This window comes from Hemitrygon akajei, chromosome 8 (assembly GCF_048418815.1).
Source record: "Hemitrygon akajei chromosome 8, sHemAka1.3, whole genome shotgun sequence".
Taxonomy (NCBI): domain Eukaryota; kingdom Metazoa; phylum Chordata; class Chondrichthyes; order Myliobatiformes; family Dasyatidae; genus Hemitrygon; species Hemitrygon akajei.
In genome coordinates this window covers 161312587-161326436 of record NC_133131.1, presented here as the reverse complement: position 1 = coordinate 161326436, position 13850 = coordinate 161312587, and the positions used below count along the sequence as shown (strand labels likewise).

At 40.5% G+C, this 13850-nt stretch overlaps 1 protein-coding gene and 1 pseudogene across 10 annotated transcripts in view; both read right to left on the bottom strand.

Annotated features, from left to right (window-relative positions):
* kmt2ca (lysine (K)-specific methyltransferase 2Ca) overlaps positions 1-13850 on the bottom strand; it is a 469037-nt gene that overhangs the window by 396815 nt on the left and 58372 nt on the right. The window lies entirely within an intron of this gene.
* On the bottom strand, positions 3441-3930 carry LOC140731483 (large ribosomal subunit protein eL32 pseudogene; annotated as a pseudogene).

Genomic DNA, 13850 nt, shown 5'->3' with positions numbered 1-13850 from the left:
GCGGATAAGGAGGGCCGACTGTACTTGGAAGAGTATAAAAAATGCAAGAAGGAAATTGAGAAGGAAATGAGGATGGCTAAAATATGACATGAAATTACCCTAGCAGAGAAGATGACGGAGAATCCCAGGGCTTCTACAGATATATTAAGAGCAAAATGATAGCAAAGGACAAAATTGATCCTCTGGAAGATCAGAATGGTAATCAATGCATGGAGCCAAAAGAGTTGGGGGAGATCTTAAATGGATTTTTTGCATCTGTATTTATTCGGCAGACGGACACAAAGTCTATAGATGGGAGGCAATGTAACAGCGAGGTTATGGACATTATACAGATTACTGGAGAGGTGTTTGCTGAATGAGGCATATTAAGGTGGATAAATCCCCAGGGCCTGACAAGGTGTTCCCTCAGATCCTGTGGGAGGCTAATGAAGAAATTGCAGGGGTCTTAGCAGAGATATTTAAAACATTCTTAGCCACAGGCGAGGTGCTGGAGAATTGTAGGACAGCTAAGCTTGTATAAGAAAGGCTCTACGAATAAACCAGGAAATTATAGGCGAGTGAGGTTAGTCAAGAAGGTTCAGTTGCTTGGCATTCAAGATAAGGTAGTAAACTGGATGAGCCATTGGTTTCATAGAGTGTGGTAGTAGTTGGTTGCCTCTGACTGGAGGCCTGTGACGCAGTAAGTCGGTGCTGGGTCCATGGTTCTTTGTCATCTACATCAATGATCTAGATGATGATGTGGTTAACTGAATTGGCAGATTTGTAGAGTGGGGTGTAGTGACGAAGACTATCAAAACTTGCTATCAGGACTAGCTGGAAAAATGGGCTAAAAAATGACAGATAGAATTTTATGTACACAAGCAAGCACTTTGAAAGGACCAATCAGGGTAGGTTTTACACGATGAGTGCAGTAGAACAGAGGCATTTGGAAGTACAGACTCATTATTCTTTGAAAGCAGTGTCACAGGTAGATAGGGTTACAAAGAAAGTTTTTGGCACACTGGCCTTCATAAATCAATGCACTGAGTACAGGAATTGAGATGTTATGTTGAAATTGTAAAAGACATTGGTGAGGCCTAATTTGGAGTATCCTGTGCAGTTTTGGTCATCAACTTAAAAGAAAGATGTAAATGAGATTGAAATAGTGCAGAGAAAATTTACAAAGATGTTTCCAGGACTAGAGGACCTGAGTTTATAGGAAAGACTGAATAGGTTAGGACTTCATTCACTAGAAGGTAGAAGATTGCGAGGAGATTTAAGAGAGGTATACAAAATTATGAGAGGTATAGATAGGGTAAATGCAAGCTTGCTTTTTCCACTGACTCTGGGTGAGACTAGATCTAGAGGTCATGAGTTAAGAGTGAAAGGAGAGGTATTTAAGGAGAACATGAGGGGAACTTCTTCACTCAAAAGGGTGGTGAGAGTGTGGAACGAGCTGCCAAGCAAGTAATGGATGTGGGGTCGATTTCAATGTTTAGGAGCAATTTGGACAGGTATGTGGATGAGAGGGGTATGGAGGGCTATGGTGTGGGTGAGGGTCAATGGAATTATGCAGAGGGTCTATGACTATAAATTGGCATCAAGGTCAGTGCAACATAGTGGACTGACAACATAGTGCAACATAGTGGACTGAGTGACCTATCCAATGTTGTACTGTTCTGATTTCCAGACAAGTTGAGAGAGTCGGTGGGTAATTGGTAATTGGTTTATTATATGTGCTGATATACAATGAAAAGCTTTTGAATCTGCTATCCCAATGAATCACTCCATGCACAAGTGCACTGGAGGTAGAGTAAAATGACATAATTTAAACTGTAGATAATTACACAGAAAGTGCAGAGCAGATAAACAAACTTCCAGGTGACTATGTTTGTATGCTTTTACTGTCCTTGTCATTCTATCTGATAAAGAGTAATTGGGTTTGAAAGCCTAAGGCTTAGTAAAACCAGATGACAAAGGAAATCAACCCAAAATGAACAACGAGTACCAAATTCTAATGACTCTGAAAGGGAGCTCTAACACAAACGTCAAATTCTAATGTGTATTAAAGCCACATAATAATTTAAGCCATACACAAGTTTGGGGGGGGAGGGGGGAGAAAAGTTCCACTTGCACCATTTTTACCCACCCTTCAACAATATTACTGGATAAACTAAATGTAAACTCTTTCATAAAAAAGCCCTTTTACTTACTTATTTATAATTATTTTTTATCTTCTATTTGTTATGTATAGTATTGCATTCAACCGCTGCTGCTAAGTTAACAACTTTTACGTCACATGCCAGTGATAATAAACCTGATTCCGATTCTGAGAAGAAAATATGCAAATTTAAAAGATGGAATTTGTTTGTTCTGCCATGACACTTAAAGCCAGCTTGCAACTGTTGTTCTGAAGAACATTCTCATAGCCTCCAACAAAGCAATGGTTAATTCAGTCACATACTGAATGCAAAAGAAAAACACCTGCATATTTTCTAGCTAATTTGACAAAGTTTTACACCTCATTAACAACAGAATACATTTCTAAACAGAACTGTGAATTTCTAACAATCCTTTTATAGGAGCATTGAATAAGCCACACTACAAACTTTTCAGCTATAATTTACACTGCAGAATAGGAAAGTTAGGAAACATATCCTAACAGGACAGATATCAGAACCAGGACATTCAGCATCCCTGTGTAGGTCAGCTAATAAAATCATTTCAGTTATGAGAAGATATTGCAGATAAAATCCAATGCACTTCTATAGTGAGATTCAAACTGCAACCAGAAACAATATTGCTGTCAGCTCTGAGATTGTTAGGATTCATGCCTGGCACGGTATCACTTAATTCAAAAAAACAGTAGTGACAGACTTGCTTCAAACTATTACACAGTTGGACTCAGTTACAAATCTAGGTCAGTCTTAGCTATTACATAACTCTTCTTTTGCAAGCCCTATTAACTGCTGGCTAGAACAAATCCATGGAAAATTACTGCAGTGCAGCCAACAGCACCTCTCTTCAAGAGTTAACTGTGTTACCTGATGCAGTAATTGGAATTTGAAACAGAAGGTGAAGGACACTTAAATGTCACTATATTAAAACAGATTGGCTTTCATTCACATTCAGTTGTCCTAGGTGAAGAGATTTTGTATTAGGTGACTCACATGCTGCTCTGATCTACAAGTGCATATGTACAAGCCTGCATACAAAATAGTAGAAAATGATTAACTCAATTTTCAATTATAAATAAAAGCATTTATGTATTTTAGAAGGAGCCTTCTGCTACTTGCAGAAAAATATTCAACCTCAACATGTAGTGACTCCTGTAAAGTATAACTTTCTAGATGATGGGCAGGAATAGCTTATGAAAGTAAATGGTAGTACACTATCTTGCCTTCCACCTATTCTGCCATTCAATACGATTATGGCTGATCTTATCTTGGTTTCACTTCCAATTTCTTTTTTTTAAATTTTAAACACTTTATTAAAGAATTAGATGTAGTTCAGTGAGAAGGCTATTCATTCTCTTCACTGCGTAACCTGGCATTGGGATTGGTGATCTTGATAGCAAGCAGGGCTGCCCTCTCCACAATTGTCTTGCGGTTTTTGGAAGAGACATTGTGAGCAATCTCAGCACAATATGTCTTGTTGCTCATCATCAGAACCTCCAGCTCCTTCACATTGTGAACCAAGAATTTTTTAAATCCCGAGGGTAATATGTGTTTGGTCTTCTTGTTGCTGCCATAACCAATGTTTGGCATAAGGATCTGACCCTTAAATCTCCGGCGAACTCTATTGTCAATACCCCTTGGTTTCCGCCAGTTACGCGCAATTTTCACGTAGCGATCTAACTGGTGACGGATGAACTTCTACCTGCATTTCTTCACAATATTAGGCTTGGTAAGAGGTCTTAGGGCAGCCATGGTAACTGAGAAGCCGTAATGCAAAAGATTAGGACTTCCAATTTCTGGCTACATTCTCCATATCAATCAATTTCGAGATGTCCCCTGGTAAGTTTCAGTCTTCAGACAGAGAATTCCAAAAATTCATGTGTCTAAACACATGCAAATCAGGAACAAAAGCTGGTCATAACTTAGCCCTTCAAGCCTGCTCTGCCATTCAACAGGATCATGGTTGATCTGTAACCTCAGCTTTGTATTTCTGACTACCAGTTGCTTATCAAGAATCTATCAACCAAGATTCAAGCTTCAAGCTTCTAAACTGAAGTGGATACGAGACTAGCCTGTCATATCTTTCCACACAAAACATCCTTCCCATTTCAGGTCGAGTAATCTTTCTCTGACTGCTCCCAAGATATTTACATCCTTCCATAAGAAATAGAAAACAATACTATTTACACCGCTCCACAGATTTCATCAATGCCCTTTATAACTAAAGCTTACCTACTGTCCCTACATTTATATTCAATTCCCTTGCAATAAAACATTAATATTCTTAGCTTTCAAAATTATTTACTGCACCTACTTACTAGCCTTTTGTGAATCATGTACTAGGGACACCAAATACTTCTGAGCTTACAGATCCAATTTAAATAGTTTTTTTAAAACTATTTTTCCTGCAAAAATTGAGCATTTCACATTCACCCCCTCCCATGTTGAATTATATTTGTCAGATCTTTATCCATTCACTTAACATACAGTACTGAGCAAAATTATAAAGTTAGGGTACCCAAGACTTTTGCAGAGTACTGTAGTAATTTTATGAATTGCATTGTATTGCTGCCACAAAAAAATACGCGAGACTGATAAACGTGATTCCTTATGCTCTTATGATTCTGATATTGGTCTCTATTATGGACTGATAGTGGGAAGGAGGCACAGGAAGGGGAATCATGATTGGGAAAAAGGGGACGGGAGAGGGGAGAGCATGGGAAGCACCAAAAAGACATTCTGTAATGATCAATTCACCAGTTGTTTGGAATCTAAAGACCTTGTCTGGTGTCTCAGGGCTGGGTGTGTCTGCACCCACATCACATTCCTGCCCTGGCACTCCTCTACCACCTGTCCTATACCCCTCCTACGGTGCTCCACGCTCACCATTCCCAACATTCTTCACTTCCACTCGCTCTCTGCTCCACGTTGGCAAATATAGTACTGTGCAAAAGTCTTAGGCATCCTAGTTAAATATGTGTGACTAGGGGATTTTGCACAGTATTATATATGTATCCCTCTGGAACCTCTTTACTTCTTCAAATTACTCTGTTACCTATCTTTGTGGCATCTGCAAATTTCATAATCTTACCTTAACTGCAGTCGTTCAAGTCGTTGGTATATATTAAGGTCACAGTACCCGATCCCAGTGGCGTGCATCATCAGCCTATTCACCATCCCTTTTTAGCACACATGGCTATACAATACCACTCAGGGTAGAGAATTTTCGAACAAGACAGTAAGGGAAGCAAAGGAAGGAGGGATTGCTTTCCTTCAATGGTAAGGGATCATGAAGGCTAGCTGCATGGATAGAGATTAGAAACATGAAGTTATTACTTTGGTGGGCTGTACTGCAGGCCTCCCATGAGTCAGCAGGAGACAGAGAAACAGTTAACAGCCCGAGGAACTCTATAAACAGTGCAACATCTGCCAACATCCATGGTAGCTGTTCTACCCTTAGACCATCCAAAAGAAAGAAGCACAAGAGACCACAAATGCTAGAATCTGCAGTAACAAGCAAGCTGCTGGAGGAACTCAGCAGCTCAAGCAGTAGCTGTGGGAGTAAAGGAATTGTCAATGTTTTGGTCCGGTTTACCTTGAATTTTTATTATTGCCATGTTCCAACATATATAGAAATATCTTCCACCATTTCCTTTTAACAGGTATCAAGTTAACTAGCTTAAGAGGATATTTCACAGAGTCAGCATTTTACAGCACAGTCATCACAATTCAAGTTTTCAGACAGTTTATGGACAAGGATAAGACTGGATCTGGCAGAAGTTCTATACTGGGGAAATACTAATTATAACTGTATTAGGCAGGAACTGGTGAGAGTAGATTGGGAGCAGCATGTTACTGAGAAAGTCTACATCTGAAGAGTGAGAGCCATTTCAAGATCAGAATTCACTCTAAGGATAAGGAATGGCAAAGTTCAGGAACTTTGGTTGACAAGAAATGTTGCAAATTTAGTGAAAAAGTTTAAGTAAAGGAGAGACATGCAAGATATAGGAATCTGGAATTTGAAAGGGCCCTTCAGAAATAAAAACTGGAGAGAATTTAAGAGAATCAAGACCAAGAGGGGTCATGAAGTGTCTGAGAAATCAGATTAAAAAAGAATCTCAAGGCATTTTACACATGCATTAATAACAAGAGGCTAACTAGGCAGAGGGGAGGACACTCAAGCGCAAAGGAGGGAATTTATACCTGGGGCCAGAGAAGCGGATGAGGAGGTACAAGTCAAGTCACTTTTTATTGTCATTTCAACCATAACTGCTGGTACAGTACACAGTAAAAACGAGATAACTTTTTTCAGGACCATGGTGCTGCATGAAACAGTACAAAAACTACACTGAACTAGGTGAAAACAACACAGAAAATAACTACACTAGACTACAGACCCACCCAGGACTGCATAAAGTCCACAAAACAGTGCAGGCATTACAATAAATAATAAACAAGACAATAGGCACAGTAAAGGGCAGTAAGTCGGTGACAGTCCAGACTCTGGGTATTGAGGAGTCTGATAGCTTGGGGGAAGAAACTTACATAGTCTGGTCAACAACCATATCTTTTGTTCACATTCAGAGTACATGAGGACTGTACTTCTGTACTCACCAACATAGAACATTTAGACAAGTACATGAACAGACCATACATAGAAATGTGATTTTGGATTGGCATTATGGTTGGCACACACCATGATGCCACACACAATGAATGGCCTGTTCCTGTGATGTACAGTTGAATTACAAGTTGATTTAAGCATGTTTAAGTTTAATTATCATTCTACCATAAAGAACACAAGTTCCTGAGTGACATGTCCCACAAATTAATGATGCAGTTCTCAGCTATCCACAAAGGGACACATGCAATCCAACTTGTCATTCCACCGATCAAACACTGGCAGGAGAGGGCAACCCCCAACTGAGCATGGACACCATGCTACACCACCTCCAGTGTCTCCTCTCCTGGCCTGCATTAACAGGCAAGCCTGCAGCTTGAGGTCTAGTTTTCGCTACTAACCGAGGCCACACAGCTCTCCGTCATGCCAACAAACAAGGGAAATGGGCCAATGGCATCCAACATTACCAATGTCCAACAAGGTCTTGCAATCTCAAGAGAAATATTCAAGATGTTCACAAAAAAGACATTTAACAAAGACAAAAACACCTTAGGTTGGCCCCCAAAAGACTGCTGTGTCTGAGTGTGCTGCCATCTTACCGGAACAATAGTCAACACAAATACAATGGGCCAAATGGCATCCTTTGATGCTATCATCATTCTATGGTTCTATAATACCTTCTCAGGATCCTCAGAATCTTGTATGCTTCAATAAGAGCCTCTACCTTTTCCACTCCAAGACTCTGCGTCCACTGCTGCTTGGGGAAAAAGTTTCCAAGACTCAGGACCACAAAAAAATGTCACTGCTCTCTTAAATGGATAGCTACTTATTTTTAAAAAGTGGCCCTGTTATCTACTTTCTCCCACAAAAGGAAACATCCCCACCACATCCACCTTGTCATGACCACTCAGGAACCTGTCTGTTTCAATGAAATCCCCCTCTTACAGCTTTAAAAACTCTAATGGTTACAAACCTCGTATATCTAACCTGCCCATTCCGGATATTAGTCTAATAAATCTTCCCTGAACTGCTTCCAACATATTCACATCCTTCCTTAATAAAGGAGACAAAAACTATAAACAACTTTGCAAATAAGGTTTCATAAGAAGTATTAAACTGACAAAGCAATTAATTTTTCAGACCATTAAGTCTTCAAAGGTTTGCTACTTTTCAGTCTCCAGAGCAGGGGTTCTTAAACTGGGGTCCATGAGCTACGATGGGGGGAAAATTACATCGTTATTTTCACTAACCTCTAACCGAAATTTAGCATTTCGTTCAATTATGAATGTAGGCACAAACCACAGTAGTTTTAGCAGTACCTGTGACTTTGTCACCAATAACAATCAGAGTTATTTTCATATCCCATTGCAGTTGAGAGACTCTAAGGTACATGGAGCTATGCGGTAGGGTAATTCTAGGCAGTTTCTAGAGTAGGTTACATGGTCAGCATCACATTGGTGCCTGTAATGTGCTGTAGATTTCTATGTTCTATGTGTCTGCTCTGCCATTTCATCATGGCTGATCCAATTTTTCTCTCAGTCCCAATCTCCTGCCTTCTCCCCGTATCCCTTCACGTCTTGACTAATCAAGAATCTATCAGCCTCCGCCTTAAATATACATAAAGGCCTGGCCTCCAAAGTTGCCTGTGGCAAAAATTCTAGATTCACCACTCTCTGGTTAAAAGATTCCTTCTCATCTCCGTTCTGAAAGGACACCCATCTATTCTGAGGCTGTGTCCTCTGGTCTTAAGACTCTCCCATCATAGGAAACATCCTTTCCACATCCACTCTAACAAGACTTTTCACTATTTGACAGTTTTCAAAGCGGTCACCTCTCATTCTTCAGAATGCCAGTGAATACAAGCCCAGAACCATCAAACGATCTTCATATGACAAACCATTCAATCCTGGAATAATTTTCATGAACTGCCTTTTGAACCCTCTACAATGTCAGCAATCCTTTCTTAATATAAGGGCCCAAAATTGCTCACAATACTCCAAGTGAGGCCTCACTAGTACTTTATAAAGTCTCAGCATTACATCCTTACTTTTATATTCTAGTTCTCTCAATATGAATGCTAACATTACATTTGCCTTCCTCACCACCGACACAACCAGCAAATTAACCTTCACAGAATCCTGCACAAGAACTCCCAAGTCTCTTTGCACCTCAGACTTTTTAAATTGTCTCTTCATTTAGAAAATAGTCAATCTTTTTATTTCTTCTATCAATGTGCATGATCATACACTTCCTGACACTGCATTCAATCTGCGACTTCTTTGCCCATTCTACTAACCTGCCGAAGTCCTTCTGTAGCCTCTCTACTTCCTCAAAACTATCTGCCCCTCCACCTATCTTCGTATTGTCCACAGACTTGGACACAAAGCCATCAATTTTGTCATCCAATCGCAAACAAGAGATAGCCTGCAGATCCTGGAAATACAAGCAACATACACAAAATGCTGGAGGAACTCAGCAGGCCAGGCAGCATCTATGGAAAAGAGTACAGTAAATGTTTCAGGCCAAGACTCTTCAGCAGGACTGGAGAAAAAATGATGAGGAATGAAAGTTAGAAGGAAAGGGAGGAAGAAATACAGGATGATAGGTGAAACTGGGAGAGGGAAGGGGTGAAGTATAGAGCTAGGAAGTTGATTGCTGGAAGTGATACAGGGCTGGAGAAGGGGGAATCTAATAGGAGAGGATAGAAGGCCATGGAAGAAAGAAAAAGGAGGTGGAGGACCAGAGGGGCAGGCAAGGGGCTAAGGTGAGAGAGGGAAAAGGGAATGGAGAATACAGAAGGGAGCGGGTGCATTGCTGGAAGTTCGAGAAATCAATGTTCATGCCATCAAGTTGGAGGCCACACAAACGGAATACAAGATGTTGCTCCTCCAACCTGAATGTGGTCTCATCGCAATAGTAGAGAAGGTCATGGATGAACATGTCGGAATGGGAAATGGAATTAAACTGGGTGGCCACTGGGAGATCCCGCTTTTCTGTTCAGTGAATCGGTCTCCCAATCTATGCCAGGACTCACCAATATACAAGAGGTCACATCAGGAGCAATGGATACAATAGATGACCCCAACAGACTCACAGCTGAAGTGTCACCTCATCTGAAAGGACTAATGGGGCCCAGAATGGTGGTCAGGGAGGTGGTGTAGGGACAGGTGTAACACTTGCTCCACTTACAAGGATAAGGATAATTTCATAATCCAAATCATTGACATAATGTAAAAAGCAGTCCCAACACAGACCCCTGTGGAACACAATTAATCACCAGCAGCCAATCAGAAAAGGCTCCCTTTATTCCCACTTTTTGATCCTGCCAATCAGCCACTGCTTTGTCCACACTGCAGTGTTTCTTGTAATACCATGGACTCATAGGTTGTCAAGCAGCCTCATGTCATAAGCCTTCTGAACATCCAAGTGCACAACTTCCACCAATTCTCTTGTGTCTAGCTTGCTTGTAATTTCTTTGAAGAATTCCAACAGATTTGTCAGGCAAGATTTTCCCTCGAGGAAACTATGCTGACTATGGCCTATTTTATCATGAGTCTCCAACTACACCTAAACCACATCCTCAACAATTGACTCCAAAATCTTCCTAACCACTGAAGTCAAACTAATTTCCTTTCTTCTGCCTCTCTCCCTTCTTGAAGAATAGAGTGACATTTGCAGTTTTCCAGTACTCTGGAACCACACCAGAATTCATTGATTCTTGAAAGATCATTAACCAAGCCTCCACAATCTCTTCAGCCACCTCTTTCAGAACCCACATTCCTTTCAGGCCTTCCAGTTTTCCCAAGAACCTTCTCTTACACACAGTTCAGGACTCCTGGCACACTGGAAGTTCTGGCATACTGCTAGTGTCTTCCACAGTGAAGACTGATACAAAATACTTATCCAGTTCATCCGCCATTTCCTTGTCCTCCATTACTACTTCTCCAGTGGTCCACTCTACTCTTTCCTCTCTTACTCTTTCTCTACATGAAGAAACTTTTGGAATCCTCAAATATTACTGGCTAGCTCACCTTCACTGTTCATCTTTTCTTCCTTTATTACTCTTTTAATTGCCTCCTGTTGGTTTTTAAAAGCTTCCCAATCCTGTTAACTTCTCAGTAATTTTTGCTTTATTATATGCCCTCTCTTTGGCTTTTAGTCTTGCCTTTAAAATGCTTCTTCTTCTTTGGGATATACTGTATATATACCCTGTGCCTTCCAAATTGCTCCCAGAAATTCCAGCTATTGCTGCTCTGCCATCATCCCTACTAATGTTCCTTTCCAATCAATTTTGGCCAGCTCCTCCCTCAGGCCTCTGAAATTCCCTTTACTCCACTGTAATACTGATACATCTGACATTAGCTCCTCCTTCTCAAATTGAGGATGAATTTTATTTTATTATGATTACTGTCCCCAAAAGGTTCCTTTACAAACTCTCTAATCAATTCTTGTTCATTACACAACACCCAATCCAGAATAGCAGATCCCCGAGTGGGCTCAACCACAAACTGCTCTAAAAAGCCATCTCGTAAGCATTCTAGAAATTCCCCTCGAGATCCAACACCAACCTGATTTTTCCCGATCTACCTGCATATTGAAAATCCTCATGACCATTGTAATGTTGTGCTTTTGACATGCATTTTCTATATTCCAATGTAACTTGTAGACCACATCGTTACCACTGTTTGAGGGTCTGTATACAACTCCCATCAGGGTCTTTTTACCCTTGCAATTCCTTAGCTCTATCCACGATTCAACACCTGCCGACCCTTTGTCACCTCTAATAATTTAATTTCATTTTTTACCAACAGAGCCCTGCCACCCCCTCTGCCTACTTGCCTGTCTTTTCAATGCAATGTGTATCCTTGGACGTCAAACTCCCAGCTATAATCTTGTTTCAGCCACGATTCAGTGATGCCCACAACATCATACATTCCGATCTGTAACTGTGTTACAAGTTAATTTACCTTATTCTGTATACTGCCTGCATTCAAATATAACACCTTCAGACTTAGAACCATAGAAAATTACTCACCCTTTTTGATTTTGTCCACCCTTTCTATTGCAACTCATCCTGTTGACTGCAATTTTGCCCTATCATCAGCTTCTCCTTGCTAACAGTCTCACTACACACTGCCTCTGCTTGTAAACCAACTACTACCTCAAGCTCAGCACTATTGCTCCAGTTCCAAGTCCTCTCCCAAATTAGTTAAAACCGTCCCAAATAGCTCTCGTAAACCTGCCTGGATTCAGATGTAATCCATCTCTTTAGCTTGTCAATCAATGCGTAGGAGGTGAGTAGTTTTGTTTGTTAAACTTTTGCAAAATTGGACAGCACAAATGACAATTCATAACTCTCTATCATGGCTTTTTGCAATACTACACAATTCTATATGCAACAATAGCCAAATTCCAGGAAGATCACGATGTCTGAGCTACTGCTGTAATTCTTGTATCTATCCGAGTACTTAAAAGCCATTAGAAGTCATAGTCATAGAAAAGTACAGCAAAGAAACAGGCCTGTCAGCCCACTTAGTCCATCCAGAACCCTTTAAATTGCCTATTCCCACCGACCTGCACTGGGACCATATCTCTACTATCCAAACTTCTCTTAAATGTTGAAATTGAGCTTACATGCACCACTTGTGCTGGTAGCTCGTTCCACACTCTCACGAACCTCTGAGTGAAGAAGTTTCCCTTCATGTTCCCCTTGAGCTTTTTACCTTTAGTTGTAGTTCCCCCCAATCTTAGTGGAAAAAGTCTGCTTGCACTTACTCTACCTATACCCTTCAATTTTGTATACCTCCATTAAATCTCCTCTCAATCTTCTACATTCCATGAAATAAAGTCCTAATCTAGTCAATCTCTCCATATAAGTAAGGTCCTCCAGACCTGGCAACACCCTTGCAAATTTCCCCGGTACTCTTTCAACCTTATTTACATCTTTCCTGTAGGTAGGTGATCAAAACTGTACACAATACTCTCACCAAAGTCTTATATACCTTTAACATGACGTACCACTTCCTGTACTCAATACTTTGATTTATAAAGGACAAGGTGCTTAAAACTTTCTTTATGACCCTATCAGTCTGTGACACCATTTTCAATGAATCATGCATCTGTATTCCCAGATCCCTTTGTTTTACCACACTCCTCAGTGCCCAACCATTCAATATTTTAGACCTACTCTAGTTGGTCCTACCCTTGTAAAAGTCTGGCCTATAATTTCCTGGTAATTTTAAGAGCCTTTCTTAAACAACGTAACAACATTGTCTGTCCTCCAATCCTCTGGCACCTCACCTGTCCCTTAAAAGTGTTAGAACTTCAGATAAATTGTAAACAAGAGAAAACCTGCAGATGCTAGAAATCCAAGCAACGCACACAAAATGCTGGAGGAACTCGGTAGGCCAGGCAGCATCCTTGTTAAAGAGTACAGTCAAGGTTTCGGGCCAAGACCCTTCATCAGGAACATCAACTGTACTCTTTTCCATAGATGCTGCCTGGCCTGCTGAGTTCCTCTTGGATAAATTGCAAAGCCCACTTGTTTGTTTAATACAGTATTCCAATATAGTTCATTTCTTTTGTAATCCGGTTTATTTTATTTAATATATTTAAATACATTATTCTAAGAAGGGGTCCATAGAATTCACCAGACTGCTAAATGAGTTCATGACATAAAACAAAGTTAAGAACCCATGCTCTAGAGGTCACTGAAGTGAAATGCTGGAGGAGCTCAGTTTGTTAGGCAGTATGTCGCAGGTAAATGAACAATGTTTTAGTACGAGCCCCTTCTTCAAGACTGAAAGAGGCAACAAGCATAAAAGGTAGAAGGAAGGAATCCAAGATGTCATTTTTCAGAGAATAGGGCACATGCTCCTATTGTTAATTGATAGAGCTCTCACCCACATCTCTTCCATTATCTGTGCATCTGCCCTTTCTTGCATTGAGATTGGCCACCAAAGAATCAACACAAATAGTAGTGTAAATGGAAACATATTAAACACACAAATTTAAAGAGCAGTCAGAATGATACAGGCTCTTCGGCCCAACTCATCCATCCAACGAGGTTACCT